The sequence below is a fragment of the Ranitomeya variabilis genome, chromosome 2, assembly GCF_051348905.1.
Source record: "Ranitomeya variabilis isolate aRanVar5 chromosome 2, aRanVar5.hap1, whole genome shotgun sequence".
Classification (NCBI taxonomy): domain Eukaryota; kingdom Metazoa; phylum Chordata; class Amphibia; order Anura; family Dendrobatidae; genus Ranitomeya; species Ranitomeya variabilis.
Genome location: NC_135233.1, coordinates 441,540,298 through 441,557,739, shown reverse-complemented (window position 1 = coordinate 441,557,739; position 17,442 = coordinate 441,540,298). Strand labels below are relative to the sequence as shown.

The 17,442-nt window shown below is 40.0% G+C and overlaps 1 protein-coding gene across 1 annotated transcript in view; it reads right to left on the bottom strand.

Moving 5' to 3' along the window:
* Positions 1–17,442, bottom strand: part of SLC67A1 (solute carrier family 67 member 1) — a 94,232-nt gene that overhangs the window by 39,536 nt on the left and 37,254 nt on the right. The window lies entirely within an intron of this gene.

Here is a 17,442-nt window from a genome sequence, read left to right as displayed (position 1 = left end):
TCCTGATCCGCAGACACAAAACACCTCAAATATGTCTCCAAGGTCTGATTAGTCCGCTCGGTCTGGCCATTAGTCTGAGGATGGAAAGCAGACGAAAAAGACAAATCTATGCCCATCCTAGCACAGAATGCCCGCCAAAATCTAGACACGAATTGGGTCCCTCTGTCAGAAACGATATTCTCAGGAATACCATGCAAACGAACAACATTTTGAAAAAACAGAGGAACCAACTCGGAAGAAGAAGGCAACTTAGGCAAGGGAACCAGATGGACCATCTTAGAGAAACGGTCACACACCACCCAGATGACAGACATCTTCTGAGAAACAGGCAGATCCGAAATAAAATCCATCGAGATGTGCGTCCAAGGCCTCTTCGGGATAGGCAAGGGCAACAACAATCCACTAGCCCGAGAACAACAAGGCTTGGCCCGAGCACAAACGTCACAAGACTGCACAAAGCCTCGCACATCTCGTGACAGGGAAGGCCACCAGAAGGACCTTGCCACCAAATCCCTGGTACCAAAGATTCCAGGATGACCTGCCAACGCAGAAGAATGAACCTCAGATATGACTCTACTGGTCCAATCATCAGGAACAAACAGTCTACCAGGTGGGCAACGATCAGGTCTATCCGCCTGAAACTCCTGCAAGGCCCGCCGCAGGTCTGGAGAAACGGCAGACAATATCACTCCATCTTTAAGGATACCTGTGGGCTCAGAATTACCAGGGGAGTCAGGCTCAAAACTCCTAGAAAGGGCATCCGCCTTAACATTCTTAGAACCCGGTAGGTACGACACCACAAAATTAAACCGAGAGAAAAACAACGACCAGCGCGCCTGTCTAGGATTCAGGCGCCTGGCAGACTCAAGGTAAATTAAATTTTTGTGGTCAGTCAATACCACCACCTGATGTCTGGCCCCCTCAAGCCAGTGACGCCACTCCTCAAAAGCCCACTTCATGGCCAAAAGCTCCCGATTCCCAATATCATAATTCCGCTCGGCGGGCGAAAATTTACGGGAAAAAAAAGCACAAGGTCTCATCACGGAGCAGTCGGAACTTCTCTGCGACAACACCGCCCCAGCTCCGATTTCAGAAGCGTCGACCTCAACCTGAAAAGGAAGAGCAACATCAGGCTGACGCAACACTGGGGCGGAAGAAAAGCGGCGCTTGAGCTCCCGAAAGGCCTCCACAGCATCAGGGGACCAATCAGCAACATCAGCACCCTTCTTAGTCAAATCAGTCAATGGTTTTACAACATCAGAAAAACCAGCAATAAATCGACGATAAAAGTTAGCAAAGCCCAAAAATTTCTGAAGACTCTTAAGAGAAGAGGGTTGCGTCCAATCACCAATAGCCTGAACCTTGACAGGATCCATCTCGATGGAAGAGGGGGAAAAAATGTATCCCAAGAAAGAAATCTTTTGAACCCCAAAAACACACTTAGAACCCTTCACACACAAGGAATTAGACCGCAAAACCTGAAAAACCCTCCTGACCTGCTGGACATGAGAGTCCCAGTCATCCGAAAAAATCAGAATATCATCCAGATACACAATCATAAATTTATCCAAATAATCGCGGAAAATGTCATGCATAAAGGACTGGAAGACTGAAGGGGCATTTGAAAGACCAAAAGGCATCACCAAATACTCAAAATGGCCCTCGGGCGTATTAAATGCGGTTTTCCACTCATCCCCCTGCTTGATTCGCACCAAATTATACGCCCCACGGAGATCAATCTTAGAGAACCACTTGGCCCCCTTTATACGAGCAAACAAATCAGTAAGCAGTGGTAACGGATATTGATATTTAACCGTGATTTTATTCAAAAGTCGATAATCAATACACGGCCTCAAAGAGCCGTCTTTCTTAGACACAAAGAAAAAACCGGCTCCTAAGGGAGATGACGAAGGACGAATATGTCCCTTTTCCAAGGACTCCTTTATATATTCTCGCATAGCAGCGTGTTCAGGCACAGACAGATTAAATAAACGACCCTTAGGGTATTTACTACCCGGAATCAAGTCTATGGCACAATTGCACTCCCGGTGCGGAGGTAGTGAACCAACCTTGGGTTCTTCAAAAACGTCACGAAAGTCAGACAAGAATTCAGGAATCTCAGAGGGAATAGATGATGAAATGGAAACCAAAGGTACGTCCCCATGAGTTCCTTTACATCCCCAGCTTAACACAGACATAGCTCTCCAGTCAAGGACTGGGTTATGAGATTGCAGCCATGGCAATCCCAGCACCAAAACGTCATGTAGATTATACAGCACCAGAAAGCGAATAACCTCCTGGTGATCCGGATTAACACGCATAGTCACTTGTGTCCAGTATTGTGGTTTATTACTAGCCAATGGGGTGGAGTCAATCCCTTTCAGAGGTATAGGAGCCTCCAGTGGCTCCAAATCATACCCACAGCGTTTGGCAAAGGACCAATCCATAAGACTCAAAGCAGCGCCAGAGTCGACATAGGCGTCCGCGGTAATAGATGACAAAGAACAAATCAGGGTCACAGATAGAATAAACTTAGACTGTAAAGTGCTAATTGAAACAGACTTGTCAGGCTTCTTAGTACGCTTAAAGCATGCTGATATAACATGAGTTGAATCACCACAATAGAAGCACAACCCATTTTTTCGTCTAAAATTCTGCCGCTCGCTTCTGGACAGAATTCTATCACATTGCATATTTTCTGGCGTTTTCTCAGTAGACACCGCCAAATGGTGCACAGGTTTGCGCTCCCGCAGACGCCTATCGATCTGAATAGCCATCGTCATGGACTCATTCAGACTCGCAGGCACAGGGAACCCCACCATAACATCCTTAATGGCATCAGAGAGACCTTCTCTGAAAATCGCCGCCAGGGCGCACTCATTCCACTGAGTAAGCACAGACCATTTGCGGAATTTTTGGCAGTATATTTCAGCTTCATCTTGCCCCTGAGACAAGGACATCAAGGCCTTTTCCGCCTGAAGCTCTAAATGAGGTTCCTCATAAAGCAACCCCAAGGCCAGAAAAAACGCATCCACATTGAGCAACGCAGGATCCCCTGGTGCCAATGCAAAAGCCCAGTCTTGAGGGTCGCCCCGGAGCAAGGAAATTACAATCCTGACCTGCTGTGCAGGGTCTCCGGCAGAGCGAGACTTCAGGGACAAAAACAATTTGCAATTATTTTTAAAATTTTGAAAGTGAGATCTATTCCCCGAGAAGAATTCAGGCAAAGGAATTCTAGGCTCAGACATAGGTGCATGAACAACAAAATCTTGCAAATTTTGTACCTTTGTGGCGAGATTATTCAACCTGTAGCTACACTCTGAAGATCCATTTGAAACAGGTGAACACAGAGCCATTCAAGGATTAGAAGGAGAGAAAGAGAGGAAGGCTGCAGTATAGGCAGACTAGCAAGTGATTCAATTAAGAGCACACTCAGAACTAGAGGAAAAAAAAATAAAAATTGTAGCAGACTTCTTTTTTCTCTCCTTTCTCAGCCAGTAATTTAACCCTTTTTTGGGCCGGTCAAACTGTCATGATTCTCAATGGCGAGAGAACCTAGCCCAGCATATATGAGAACTAGCTCTTGGAAGATGGAAACTATACTGACCATGAACTAAACCTGCCGCACAACTAGAAGTGGCCGGGTAGCATGCCTACGTTTTTTAACCCTAGATGCCCAGCGCCAGCCGGAGAACTACCTAATCCTAGCAGAGGAAAAGACAGTCCTGGCTCACCTCTAGAGAAATTTTCCCAAAAGGCAGACAGAGGCCCCCACATATATTGGCGGTGATTTTAGACGAAATGACAAACGTAGCATGAAAATAGGTTTAGCAAAATCGAGGTCCGCTTTCTAGATAGCAGGAAGACAGAAAGGACACTTTCATGGTCAGCAGAAAACCCTATCAAAACACCATCCAGAAATTCCTTTAAGACTCTAGCATTAACTCATAACACCAGAGTGGCAATTTCCGATCACAAGAGCTTTCCAGACACAGTAACGAAACAGCAGCTGTGAACAGGAACAAAATGCAAAAACACACAAGGACAAAAGTCCAACTTAGCTGGGAGTTGACTAGTAGCAGGAACAAGCACAGAAGGCTTCTGATTACATTGTTGACCGGCAAGAAACTGACAGAGGAGCAAGGTTATATAGCGACTCCCACATCCTGATAGGAGCAGGTGAACAGAGGGGATGATGAACACAAGTTCAATTCCACAAGTGGCCACCGGGGGAGCCCAGAATCCAATTTCACAACAGTACCCCCCCCTCAAGGAGGGGGCACCGAACCCTCACCAGAACCACCAGGGCGATCAGGATGAGCCCTATGAAAGGCACGGACAAGATCGGAGGCATGAACATCAGAGGCAGTGACCCAAGAATTATCCTCCTGACCGTATCCCTTCCATTTGACCAGATACTGGAGTCTCCGTCTGGAAACACGAGAGTCTAAGATCTTTTCCACAACGTACTCCAACTCACCCTCAACCAACACCGGAGCAGGAGGCTCAACGGAAGGCACAACCGGTACCTCATACCTGCGCAACAATGACCGATGAAAAACATTATGAATCGAAAAGGATGCAGGGAGGTCCAAACGGAAGGACACAGGGTTAAGAATCTCCAATATCTTGTACGGGCCGATGAACCGAGGCTTAAACTTAGGAGAAGAAACCCTCATAGGGACAAAACGAGAAGACAACCACACCAAGTCCCCAACACAAAGCCGAGGACCAACACGACGACGGCGGTTGGCAAAAAGCTGAGTCTTCTCCTGGGACAACTTCAAATTGTCCACCACCTGCCCCCAAATCTGATGCAACCTCTCCACCACAGCATCCACTCCAGGACAATCCGAAGATTCCACTTGACCGGAGGAAAATCGAGGATGAAACCCCAAATTACAGAAAAACGGGGACACCAAGGTAGCAGAGCTGGCCCGATTATTGAGGGCGAACTCCGCCAAAGGCAAAAAAGCAACCCAATCATCCTGATCCGCAGACACAAAACACCTCAAATATGTCTCCAAGGTCTGATTAGTCCGCTCGGTCTGGCCATTAGTCTGAGGATGGAAAGCAGACGAAAAAGACAAATCTATGCCCATCCTAGCACAGAATGCCCGCCAAAATCTAGACACGAATTGGGTCCCTCTGTCAGAAACGATATTCTCAGGAATACCATGCAAACGAACAACATTTTGAAAAAACAGAGGAACCAACTCGGAAGAAGAAGGCAACTTAGGCAAGGGAACCAGATGGACCATCTTAGAGAAACGGTCACACACCACCCAGATGACAGACATCTTCTGAGAAACAGGCAGATCCGAAATAAAATCCATCGAGATGTGCGTCCAAGGCCTCTTCGGGATAGGCAAGGGCAACAACAATCCACTAGCCCGAGAACAACAAGGCTTGGCCCGAGCACAAACGTCACAAGACTGCACAAAGCCTCGCACATCTCGTGACAGGGAAGGCCACCAGAAGGACCTTGCCACCAAATCCCTGGTACCAAAGATTCCAGGATGACCTGCCAACGCAGAAGAATGAACCTCAGATATGACTCTACTGGTCCAATCATCAGGAACAAACAGTCTACCAGGTGGGCAACGATCAGGTCTATCCGCCTGAAACTCCTGCAAGGCCCGCCGCAGGTCTGGAGAAACGGCAGACAATATCACTCCATCTTTAAGGATACCTGTGGGCTCAGAATTACCAGGGGAGTCAGGCTCAAAACTCCTAGAAAGGGCATCCGCCTTAACATTCTTAGAACCCGGTAGGTACGACACCACAAAATTAAACCGAGAGAAAAACAACGACCAGCGCGCCTGTCTAGGATTCAGGCGCCTGGCAGACTCAAGGTAAATTAAATTTTTGTGGTCAGTCAATACCACCACCTGATGTCTGGCCCCCTCAAGCCAGTGACGCCACTCCTCAAAAGCCCACTTCATGGCCAAAAGCTCCCGATTCCCAATATCATAATTCCGCTCGGCGGGCGAAAATTTACGGGAAAAAAAAGCACAAGGTCTCATCACGGAGCAGTCGGAACTTCTCTGCGACAACACCGCCCCAGCTCCGATTTCAGAAGCGTCGACCTCAACCTGAAAAGGAAGAGCAACATCAGGCTGACGCAACACTGGGGCGGAAGAAAAGCGGCGCTTGAGCTCCCGAAAGGCCTCCACAGCATCAGGGGACCAATCAGCAACATCAGCACCCTTCTTAGTCAAATCAGTCAATGGTTTTACAACATCAGAAAAACCAGCAATAAATCGACGATAAAAGTTAGCAAAGCCCAAAAATTTCTGAAGACTCTTAAGAGAAGAGGGTTGCGTCCAATCACCAATAGCCTGAACCTTGACAGGATCCATCTCGATGGAAGAGGGGGAAAAAATGTATCCCAAGAAAGAAATCTTTTGAACCCCAAAAACACACTTAGAACCCTTCACACACAAGGAATTAGACCGCAAAACCTGAAAAACCCTCCTGACCTGCTGGACATGAGAGTCCCAGTCATCCGAAAAAATCAGAATATCATCCAGATACACAATCATAAATTTATCCAAATAATCGCGGAAAATGTCATGCATAAAGGACTGGAAGACTGAAGGGGCATTTGAAAGACCAAAAGGCATCACCAAATACTCAAAATGGCCCTCGGGCGTATTAAATGCGGTTTTCCACTCATCCCCCTGCTTGATTCGCACCAAATTATACGCCCCACGGAGATCAATCTTAGAGAACCACTTGGCCCCCTTTATACGAGCAAACAAATCAGTAAGCAGTGGTAACGGATATTGATATTTAACCGTGATTTTATTCAAAAGTCGATAATCAATACACGGCCTCAAAGAGCCGTCTTTCTTAGACACAAAGAAAAAACCGGCTCCTAAGGGAGATGACGAAGGACGAATATGTCCCTTTTCCAAGGACTCCTTTATATATTCTCGCATAGCAGCGTGTTCAGGCACAGACAGATTAAATAAACGACCCTTAGGGTATTTACTACCCGGAATCAAGTCTATGGCACAATTGCACTCCCGGTGCGGAGGTAGTGAACCAACCTTGGGTTCTTCAAAAACGTCACGAAAGTCAGACAAGAATTCAGGAATCTCAGAGGGAATAGATGATGAAATGGAAACCAAAGGTACGTCCCCATGAGTTCCTTTACATCCCCAGCTTAACACAGACATAGCTCTCCAGTCAAGGACTGGGTTATGAGATTGCAGCCATGGCAATCCCAGCACCAAAACATCATGTAGATTATACAGCACCAGAAAGCGAATAACCTCCTGGTGATCCGGATTAACACGCATAGTCACTTGTGTCCAGTATTGTGGTTTATTACTAGCCAATGGGGTGGAGTCAATCCCTTTCAGAGGTATAGGAGCCTCCAGTGGCTCCAAATCATACCCACAGCGTTTGGCAAAGGACCAATCCATAAGACTCAAAGCAGCGCCAGAGTCGACATAGGCGTCCGCGGTAATAGATGACAAAGAACAAATCAGGGTCACAGATAGAATAAACTTAGACTGTAAAGTGCTAATTGAAACAGACTTGTCAGGCTTCTTAGTACGCTTAAAGCATGCTGATATAACATGAGTTGAATCACCACAATAGAAGCACAACCCATTTTTTCGTCTAAAATTCTGCCGCTCGCTTCTGGACAGAATTCTATCACATTGCATATTTTCTGGCGTTTTCTCAGTAGACACCGCCAAATGGTGCACAGGTTTGCGCTCCCGCAGACGCCTATCGATCTGAATAGCCATCGTCATGGACTCATTCAGACTCGCAGGCACAGGGAACCCCACCATAACATCCTTAATGGCATCAGAGAGACCTTCTCTGAAAATCGCCGCCAGGGCGCACTCATTCCACTGAGTAAGCACAGACCATTTGCGGAATTTTTGGCAGTATATTTCAGCTTCATCTTGCCCCTGAGACAAGGACATCAAGGCCTTTTCCGCCTGAAGCTCTAAATGAGGTTCCTCATAAAGCAACCCCAAGGCCAGAAAAAACGCATCCACATTGAGCAACGCAGGATCCCCTGGTGCCAATGCAAAAGCCCAGTCTTGAGGGTCGCCCCGGAGCAAGGAAATTACAATCCTGACCTGCTGTGCAGGGTCTCCGGCAGAGCGAGACTTCAGGGACAAAAACAATTTGCAATTATTTTTAAAATTTTGAAAGTGAGATCTATTCCCCGAGAAGAATTCAGGCAAAGGAATTCTAGGCTCAGACATAGGTGCATGAACAACAAAATCTTGCAAATTTTGTACCTTTGTGGCGAGATTATTCAACCTGTAGCTACACTCTGAAGATCCATTTGAAACAGGTGAACACAGAGCCATTCAAGGATTAGAAGGAGAGAAAGAGAGGAAGGCTGCAGTATAGGCAGACTAGCAAGTGATTCAATTAAGAGCACACTCAGAACTAGAGGAAAAAAAAATAAAAATTGTAGCAGACTTCTTTTTTCTCTCCTTTCTCAGCCAGTAATTTAACCCTTTTTTGGGCCGGTCAAACTGTCATGATTCTCAATGGCGAGAGAACCTAGCCCAGCATATATGAGAACTAGCTCTTGGAAGATGGAAACTATACTGACCATGAACTAAACCTGCCGCACAACTAGAAGTGGCCGGGTAGCATGCCTACGTTTTTTAACCCTAGATGCCCAGCGCCAGCCGGAGAACTACCTAATCCTAGCAGAGGAAAAGACAGTCCTGGCTCACCTCTAGAGAAATTTTCCCAAAAGGCAGACAGAGGCCCCCACATATATTGGCGGTGATTTTAGACGAAATGACAAACGTAGCATGAAAATAGGTTTAGCAAAATCGAGGTCCGCTTTCTAGATAGCAGGAAGACAGAAAGGACACTTTCATGGTCAGCAGAAAACCCTATCAAAACACCATCCAGAAATTCCTTTAAGACTCTAGCATTAACTCATAACACCAGAGTGGCAATTTCCGATCACAAGAGCTTTCCAGACACAGTAACGAAACAGCAGCTGTGAACAGGAACAAAATGCAAAAACACACAAGGACAAAAGTCCAACTTAGCTGGGAGTTGACTAGTAGCAGGAACAAGCACAGAAGGCTTCTGATTACATTGTTGACCGGCAAGAAACTGACAGAGGAGCAAGGTTATATAGCGACTCCCACATCCTGATAGGAGCAGGTGAACAGAGGGGATGATGAACACAAGTTCAATTCCACAAGTGGCCACCGGGGGAGCCCAGAATCCAATTTCACAACAGGCAGTATTATAGGAGTTATACTCTTGTACATAGGGGCAGTATTATAGTACTTATATTCTTGCACATAGAGGCAGTATTATAGTAGTTATATTCTTGTACATAGGGAGTAGTATTATAGTAGTTATATTCTTGTACATAGGGGCAGTATTATAGTAGTCATATTCTTGTACATAGGGAGTAGTATTATGGTAGTTATATTCTTGTACATAGGGGCAGTATTATAGTAGTTATATTCTTGTACATAGGAGCAGTATTATACTAGTTATATTCTTGTACATAGGGAGTGGTATTATAGTAGTTATATTCTTGTACATAGGGGCAGTATTATAGTAGTTATATTATTGTACATATGGGCAGTATTATAGTAGTTATATTCTTGTACATAGAGGCAGTATTATAGTAGTTATATTCTTGTACATAGGGAGTAGTATTATAGTAGTTATATTCTTGTACATAGGGGCAGTATTATAGTAGTCATATTCTTGTACATAGGGAGTAGTATTATGGTAGTTATATTCTTGTACATACGGGGCAGTATTATAATAGTTATATTCTTGTACATAGGAGCAGTATTATACTAGTTATATTCTTGTACAGAGGGGCAGTATTATAGTAGTTATATTCTTGTACATAGGGAGTAGTATTATAGTAGTTATATTCTTGTACATAGGGGCAGTATTATAGTAGTCATATTCTTGTACATAGGGAGTAGTATTATGGTAGTTATATTCTTGTACATAGGGGCAGTATTATAGTAGTTATATTCTTGTACATAGGGAGTGGTATTATAGTAGTTATATTCTTGTACATAGGGGCAGTATTATAGTAGTTATATTATTGTACATATGGGCAGTATTATAGTAGTTATATTCTTGTACATAGAGGCAGTATTATAGTAGTTATATTCTTGTACATATGGGCAGTATTATAGTAGTCATATTCTTGTACATAGGGAGTAGTATTATGGTAGTTATATTCTTGTACATAGGGGCAGTATTATAGTAGTTATATTCTTGTACATAGGAGCAGTATTATAGTAGTTATATTCTTGTACATAGGAGCAGTATTATAGTAGTTATATTCTTATACATAGGAGCAGTATTATAGTAGTTATATTCTTGTACATATGAGCAGTATTATAGTAGTTATATTCTTATACATATGAGCAGTATTATAGTAGTTATATTCTTGTACATATGGGCAGTATTATAGTAGTCATATTCTTGTACATAGGGAGTAGTATTATGGTAGTTATATTCTTGTACATAGGGGCAGTATTATAGTAGTTATATTCTTGTACATAGGAGCAGTATTATAGTAGTTATATTCTTGTACATAGGAGCAGTATTATAGTAGTTATATTCTTGTACATAGGAGCAGTATTATAGTAGTTATATTCTTGTACATAGGAGCAGTATTATAGTAATTATATTCTTGTACATAGGAGCATTATTATAGTAGTTATATTCTTGTACATAGGGGGCAGTATTATAGTAGTTATATTCTTGTACATAGGGGGCACTATTATAGTAGTTATATTCTTGTACATAGGTGGCAGTATTATAGTAGCTATATTCTTGTACATAGGGGCAGTATTATAGTAGTTATATTCTTGTACATAGGGGGCAGGGCAGTATTATAGTAGTTATATTCTTGTACATGGAAGCAGTATTATAGTAGTTATATCCTTGTACATAGGGGCAGTATTATAGTAGTTATATTCTTGTACATAGGAGCAGTATTATAGTAGTTATATTCTTGTACATAGGAGCAGTATTATAGTAGTTATATTCTTATACATAGGAGCAGTATTATAGTAGTTATATTCTTATACATAGGAGCAGTATTATAGTAGTTATATTCTTGTACATATGAGCAGTATTATAGTAGTTATATTCTTATACATATGAGCAGTATTATAGTAGTTATATTCTTGTACATATGGGCAGTATTATAGTAGTCATATTCTTGTACATAGGGAGTAGTATTATGGTAGTTATATTCTTGTACATAGGAGCAGTATTATAGTAGTTATATTCTTGTACATAGGAGCAGTATTATAGTAGTTATATTCTTATACATAGGAGCAGTATTATAGTAGTTATATTCTTGTACATAGGAGCAGTATTATAGTAATTATATTCTTGTACATAGGAGCAGTATTATAGTAGTTATATTCTTGTACATAGGGGGCAGTATTATAGTAGTTATATTCTTGTACATAGGGGGCAGTATTATAGTAGTTATATTCTTGTACATAGGTGGCAGTATTATAGTAGCTATATTCTTGTACATAGGGGCAGTATTATAGTAGTTATATTCTTGTACATAGGGGGCAGGGCAGTATTATAGTAGTTATATTCTTGTACATGGAAGCAGTATTATAGTAGTTATATCCTTGTACATAGGGGCAGTATTATAGTAGTTATATTCTTGTACATAGGAGCAGTATTATAGTAGTTATATTCTTGTACATAGGAGCAGTATTATAGTAGTTATATTCTTATACATAGGAGCAGTATTATAGTAGTTATATTCTTGTACATAGGAGCAGTATTATAGTAGTTATATTCTTATACATAGGAGCAGTATTATAGTAGTTATATTCTTGTACATAGGAGCAGTATTATAATAGTTATATTCTTGTACATAGGAGCAGTATTATAGTAGTTATATTCTTGTACATAGGAGCAGTATTATAGTAGTTATATTCTTGTACATAGGAGCAGTATTATAGTAGTTATATTCTTATACATAGGAGAAGTATTATAGTAGTTATATTCTTGTACATAGGGGGCAGATTATAGTAGTTATATTCTTGTACACAGGGGCAGTATTACAGTAGTTATATTCTTATACATAGGAGCACTATTATAGTAGTTATATTCTTGTACATAGGGGCAGTATTATAGGAGTTATACTCTTGTACATAGGGGCAGTATTATAGTAGTTATATTCTTGTACATAGGAGCAGTATTATAGTAGTTATATTCTTGTACATAGGGAGTAATATTATAGTAGTTATATTCTTGTACATAGGGGCAGTATTATAGTAGTTATATTCTTGTACATAGAGGCAGTATTATAGTAGTTATATTCTTGTACATAGGGAGTAGTATTATAGTAGTTATATTCTTGTACATATGGGCAGTATTATAGTAGCCATATTCTTGTACATAGGGAGTAGTATTATGGTAGTTATATTCTTGTACATAGGGGCAGTATTATAGTAGTTATATTCTTGTACATAGGAGCAGTATTATAGTAGTTATATTCTTGTACATAGGAGCAGTATTATAGTAGTTATATTCTTATACATAGGAGCAGTATTATAGTAGTTATATTCTTGTACATAGGAGCAGTATTATAGTAGTTATATTCTTATACATATGAGCAGTATTATAGTAGTTATATTCTTGTACATAGGGGGCAGTATTATAGTAGTTATATTCTTGTACACAGGGGCAGTATTATAGTAGTTATATTCTTATACATAGGAGCACTATTATAGTAGTTATATTCTTGTACATAGGGGGCAGTATTATAGTAGTTATATTCTTGTACATAGGGGCAGTATTATAGTAGTTATATTCTTGTACATAGGGGCAGTATTATAGTAGTTATATTCTTGTACATAGAGGCAGTATTATAGTAGTTATATTCTTATACATATGAGCAGTATTATAGTAGTTATATTCTTGTACATAGGGGGCAGTATTATAGTAGTTATATTCTTGTACACAGGGGCAGTATTATAGTAGTTATATTCTTCTACATAGGGGCAGTATTATAGTAGTCATATTCTTGTACATAGGGAGTAGTATTATGGTAGTTATATTCTTGTACATAGGGGCAGTATTATAGTAGTTATATTCTTGTACATAGGAGCAGTATTATACTAGTTATATTCTTGTACATAGGGGCAGTATTATAGTAGTTATATTCTTGTACATAGGAGCAGTATTATACTAGTTATATTCTTGTACATAGGGAGTAGTATTATAGTAGTTATATTCTTGTACATGGGGGCAGTATTATAGTAGTTATATTATTGTACATATGGGCAGTATAGTAGTTATATTCTTGTACATAGAGGCAGTATTATAGTAGTTATATTCTTGTACATAAGAGCAGTATTATAGTAGTTATATTCTTGTACATAAGGGCAGTATTATAGTAGTTATATTCTTGTACATATGAGCAGTATTATAGTAGTTATATTCTTGTACATAGGGGCAGTATTATAGTAGTGATATTCTTGTACATACGGGGCAGTATTATAGTAGTTATATTCTTGTACATAGGAGCAGTATTATAGTATTTATATTCTTATACATAGGAGAAGTATTATAGTAGTTATATTCTTGTACATAGGGGCAGTATTATAGTAGTTATATTCTTGTACACAGAGGCAGTATTACAGTAGTTATATTCTTATACATAGGAGCACTATTATAGTAGTTATATTCTTGTACATAGGGCGCAGTATTATAGTAGTTATATTCTTGTACATACGGGGCAGTATTATAGTAGTTATATTCTTGTACATAGGAGCAGTATTATACTAGTTATATTATTGTACATATGGGCAGTATTATAGTAGTTATATTCTTGTACATAGGGAGTAGTATTATAGTAGTTATATTCTTGTACATATGGGCAGTATTATAGTAGTCATATTCTTGTACATAGGGAGTAGTATTATGGTAGTTATATTCTTGTACATACGGGGCAGTATTATAATAGTTATATTCTTGTACATAGGAGCAGTATTATACTAGTTATATTCTTGTACAGAGGGGCAGTATTATAGTAGTTATATTATTGTACATATGGGCAGTATAGTAGTTATATTCTTGTACATAGAGGTAGTATTATAGTAGTTATATTCTTGTGCATAAGAGCAGTATTATAGTAGTTATATTCTTGTACATAGGGGCAGTATTATAGTAGTTATATTCTTGTACATAGGAGCAGTATTATAGTAGTTATATTCTTGTACATAGGGGCAGTATTATAGTAGTTATATTCTTGTACATACGGGGCAGTATTATAGTAGTTATATTCTTGTACATAGGGGGCAGTATTATAGCAGTTTTATTCTTGTACATAGAGGCAGTATTATAGTAGTTATATTCTTGTACATAGGGGCAGTATTATAGTAGTTATAATCTTGTACATATGAGCAGTATTATAGCAGCTATATTCTTGTACATAGGGGCAGTATTATAGTAGCTATATTCTTGTACATATGGACAGTATTATAGTAGTTATATTCATGTACATAGGGGCAGTATTATAGTAGTTATATTCTTGTACATATGGGCAGTATTATAGTAGTTATATTCTTGTACATAGGAGCAGTATTATAGTAGTTATATTTCAAAAATTAAATAGCAACATTTTTAGGATTTATTTGAGGTGGAGTTGTTTTATGCTAAATGATGTGTTTCATGAGAAAACAATATATACTTCTATGATATTTAACTTGCTGTTTATGATTGACAACTCTATTATTACAATATTTATATTATAGGCAAGTTGGGGAAGAGCAATGACATCTTGTGTAGGAGGAGGAACGTGCTGGCCCTGTCCCTGGCCTACACAACTGCATGTAGGGCCGGTGCCGATAATATCTGTAAAGTGCTTTGTAATTAATGGTGCTATATAAGTTATTAAAATAAATACAGTGCCTTGCGAAAGTATTCGGCTCCCTGGAACTTTTCAACCTTTTCCCACATATCATGCTTCAAACATAAAGATACCCAATGTAAATTTTTGGTGAAGAATCAACAACAAGTGGAACACAATTGTGAAGTTGAATGAAATTTATTGGTTATTTTAAATTTTTGTGGAAATTCAAAAACTGAAATGTGGGGAGTGCAATATTATTCGGCCCCTTTAACTTAATACTTTGTTGCGTCACCTTTTGCTGCGATTACAAGTCTCTTGGGGTATGTCTCTATCAGTTTTGTACATCGAGAGACTGAAATTCTTGCCCATTCTTCCTTGGCAAACAGCTTGAGCTCCGTGAGGTTTGATGGAGATCGTTTGTGAACAGCAGTTTTCAGCTCTTTCCACAGATTATCGATTGGATTGAGGTCTGGACATTGACTTGGCCATTCTAACACCTGGATACGTTTATTTGTGAACTATTCCATTGTAGATTTTGCTTTATGTTTGGGATCATTGTCTTGTTGGAAGACAAATCTCCGCCCCAGTCTCAGGTCTTTTGCAGACTAAAACAGGTTTTCTTCAAGAATGGTCCTGTATTTGGCTCCATCCATCTTCCCATCAATTTTAACCATCTTCCATGTCCCTGCTGAAGAAAAGCAGGCCCAAACCATGATGCTGCCACCACCATGTTTGACAGTGGGGATGGTGTGTTCAGGGTGATGAGCTGTGTTGCCTTTACGCCAAAAATATCGTTTGGCATTGTTGCCAAAAAGTTTGATTTTGGTTTCATCTGACCAGAGCACCTTCTTCCACATGTTTGGTGTGTCCCAGGTGGCTTGTTGCAATCTTTAAACAACACTTTTTATGGATTTCTTTGAAAAATGGCTTTCTTCTTGCCACTCTTCCATAAAGGCCCGATTTGTGCAGTGTACGACTGATTACTTCTCCTTCTTTGAGATGAAAGTTTAGAGGGACGGCCGGGTCTTGGTAGATTTGCAGTGGTATGATACTCCTTCCATTTCAATATGATCACTTGCACAGTGCTCCTTGGGATGTTTAAAGTTTTGGAAATCATTTTGTATCCAAATCCGGCTTTAAACTTCTCCACAACAGTATCACGGACCTGCCTGTTGTGTTCCTTGGTCTTCATGATGCTCTCTGTGCTTCAAACAGAACCCTGAGACTATCACAGAGCAGGTGCATTTATACGGAGACTTAATTACACACAGCTGGATTATATGTATCATCATTAGGCATTTAGGACAACATTGAATCATTCAGAGATCCACAATGAACTTCTGGAGTGAGTTTGCTGCACTGAAAGTAAAGGGGCCGAATAATATTGCACGCCCCACTTTTCAGTTTTGAATTTCTACAAAAATGTAAAATAACCAATAAATTTCGTTCAACTTCACAATTGTGTTCCACTTGTTGTTGATTCTTCACCAAAAATTTACATTTGGTATCTTTATGTTTGAAGCATGATATGTGGGAAAAGGTTGAAAAGTTATATATATATATATATATATATATATATATATATATATATATATATATATATATATATATATACACATATATAGTCAATGTACACTTCATAGCTTCAGAACAATCAGCTACACACAACACAATGGTAAATTGAGCTCATCTTGGAGTTTATCAAGATTGTTAATATTCCATAGAACACAGGCAACAAAACGCTCTCTCCAGAGCTGATGGTTTGTAACAAGGGATCAGTTCAGATGAGATGTATCCCATCTGTTCAAATCTCTAGGTTGGATACAACTGTAACAAATGGTTCATCATTAGGATTGTAAATAAAAATGTTCCATTTCTTGACAGCAAGAAAAGATCTTGAAAAATATAAGGAACTGACCCAAGAAAGTTTATTACCTAGTCTATGCCGTTAGCTATATTAGTTCAGTCCCGCATCCATTTATTTTCTCCCACCCCAATCCCATATACACAGATACATTAGTGAGAGGTTTCTCGTCACGGTATAATGAGGTCACACAGCTTCCATCAGTGAGGTCTTTATGTGTTGGGTCTAAACTTTGTAGTCTCATCGTCTTTGAAGATCAATACAAAGAAAACAGCAGCTTGAAGGAATCCGTCCCGTCATTCATACACAAGAGAGGAAGGAAATGGTTGTCAGGTGAAATAACAGCCACCCACATGTGTGTTTATATGCCGGGGGCACCATGGATCCACTCATAAATGATCTATTCAGACGTAGAAAGGACACCCACAATACATGAACAGCTCCTGGTGGCCCATCTACAGAGCCCACCATCCAAGACACATGGTGCAACAGAAGAACTGGATGAACTTGCGGAAAATTAAAAAGGAATTTTCCCGCTTTACTAAAAAATTATATGTTGTAGAATAAAAAATTATACAATTTTCCGATATACATTCCGTTTTAATTTTTTTTATTTTTTTATATTTTTAACCTTTTTTATTTTTTTTGTAATCTCAACATATTCCTCATATCCTAAGGATAGGCTATTGGTTTATACTCC